The sequence below is a fragment of the Corapipo altera genome, unplaced genomic scaffold (assembly GCF_003945725.1).
Source record: "Corapipo altera isolate COAL_440 unplaced genomic scaffold, ASM394572v1 70468, whole genome shotgun sequence".
In the NCBI taxonomy this organism is placed as follows: domain Eukaryota; kingdom Metazoa; phylum Chordata; class Aves; order Passeriformes; family Pipridae; genus Corapipo; species Corapipo altera.
Genome location: NW_020886827.1, coordinates 3,098 through 5,368, shown reverse-complemented (window position 1 = coordinate 5,368; position 2,271 = coordinate 3,098). Strand labels below are relative to the sequence as shown.

The window sequence follows — 2,271 nt, the reverse complement described above, 5'->3', positions numbered from 1 at the left end:
CCAGTGCGTGAGGGGCTGCGCGGGGAGGGCGGCGGGAGGACACGAGGGATAGCAAAGGAAACAGAAAAGGAACCACCTGCATTCCCTGCAGGGTCCTGTCAGCCCATTCCCTGACCCCCCGCATGCAACAGGGTCTCCAAGTCCGGAACAGCCCCGTGGTTATAACGGTGCTGCAGCATCCCTGGGATCCACCTCCCATCCCTCCTGTGTCCGTGTGACCCTGGGGAGGGAGCAGGTGCTGCTGCTGCTCCTTGCAGCTGGGATAGGTGCTGCCTTGGTATCCAAATCCCCATGGCACACATGCATCCTTAGCAGTTTCTTCCCTTAATTGTGACACTGGGCAGTTTCCAGAAGCACTGGAATTTTAATCACTTACTGGTGATTATCACAAAAAATAAAGACAGGACTTAAATAATGATTTTGTCTTAGCAATCACCTACTTTTTTCCTGTTTCTGACCTCCCTTTCCATGTTCTCCTCCTGTAGCATGTCCTCCCACTACATCGCACCAAAAGAAGGTAAGAACAGGTCTTGGCTGAAGCTCTGATCACATACAGCTCTATCACATCCTTATCCACCTTCTTAGCACAGAATTCTTCTACTAATCTACTAAAGTTACTATTTCATTATATTTCCAAAATGACACAAACCATTCTTATGATATACCAAAACCTCTCTGAGAAATTATCTGATCAGACTGAAACTGTACAGTGAAGCAGGGGTGGGGAATGGGATGTTACGTTGGGTTTCTGAGGTGATGGTTCTAATAACAAATCTTTAGGATGAAGCTCTTTAAGACACTTTCTCCTTGCTGCCCTGGAAATAATGGTTCCTTCCCTCCCCATTGCAGGGCCTGTAACCACCCGCCAGATCCGCACAATCTTCGAGGAAGTGCAGGATGGGAAGGTGATCTCCTCCCGAGAGCAGATCACCCAGGCTGCCCACTGAGCCCTCGGAGCCCACTGAGCCTGGTTTGCTGCAAACCTCACCTGGCACAGCAAAGCAGATCCCAGCTGACATGCTCTGGCCCTGTGTGCCATGAAAAGCACCTTCTCCCTCTCTCACCCCCCTCCTTCCCCTCCCTCACCCTTCTCTCAGCGCTGTGCCACGCACAGAAATCAAATAAAGCTTCTCCTCACACTCCTGCAAACCAGGCTCTGGTCCTGTTGCTCTCAGGCTGTCCCACTCCTGCAGCCGTGGGACAAAGCTCCTCCCTGGAAGGACCAACATTCCCCATCCTTGGTACCCCGATGGTGGGCCCAGCACACCCACACCTCTGAACACCTGAGACCTGGCAGCTCCAGGGAAGAGGGGATGGATGCTGCTTGGAGGAGGTCTAGACAGGAACTGATCCCACAGGTGCTGGGAGGTGAAACCTGTCAGAGTGTCTGCGTTTCACCTCGGGCTGGGCACTGAGATTCAGGTCGGACAAAGTGCTGCTCCCCCACTGCGACACCCAGGGACAGCAGAGCTGAAGCTTTAACCCAGAGAGGCCAAGCAAGAACGTGAGCAAAGCCCAGGTGATGCAGCCAGGACCCTGCAAACACCCCCCAGCTCTGCCCCAGCAGCTGCCCCCCAGTCCGGATCCTGAGCTTTGGGAAGCTGCAGGTGGGGCAGGGATCTGCTGGCTGCTGCCTCTCCAGACAGGCAAACTCAGCTCAGTTTGATTCCTGCTTCCAAAGGTGCCTCTGAAGGGTGAGGAAAACAGTGATAAGAAGCAGTGGGGTATGGTCTGTGCAAGCAAAAAGATTAAAATTCTTCTGGGAGTTCTTCTGGCACTCCCTGGGGTGCCGGTGGCTGCTCCTGACACAGCAGTTCCTGCTGCTGTCAGCTGGCCCAGCGTTCCTGGAAAGCCAGTTCAGACACATTCTTGGCTGGATTCTGTCACATTTATTACTTCATAAATCCAACTTCTAAATCAATGAGATGAATCAGAGCAATGCTACTGACTGTGAGTGAGAGCAGAGCTGGCCACACAGCTTTATGACCCCTCTCCAGAAAATCTGCCTGGAATTTAGGGGGAGATTAGACAAAATTCTTTTTTTTCCCCCCAGACATTGGAATGATGCCTGCAGTGCATCAGCTGGGTTGGCAGGGATCCCCACAGTCCAGCCCTGCAGCTCTGCCCAGCACCAAGGGCTGTGTCCCCCCTACTCCCTTGGAACAGACCCCTGTGATCCCTGTGGGTCATCAGCTGCCCTGAGCACCCCCAGCATCCACCAAGCAGTGGAGACACGATTTGGTTTAAAGCTGAATTCTATCAATCAGTGAG

General features: G+C 53.0%; 1 long non-coding RNA gene across 1 annotated transcript; it reads left to right on the top strand.

The window, feature by feature from the left end:
- The first annotated feature begins 485 nt into the window (after positions 1-485).
- LOC113941358 lies at positions 486-1,149 on the top strand. The gene is made up of 2 exons (XR_003525652.1): positions 486-517; positions 850-1,149. It is a non-coding gene; the product is annotated as an uncharacterized LOC113941358 (long non-coding RNA).
- Positions 1,150-2,271: the final 1,122 nt, after the last annotated feature.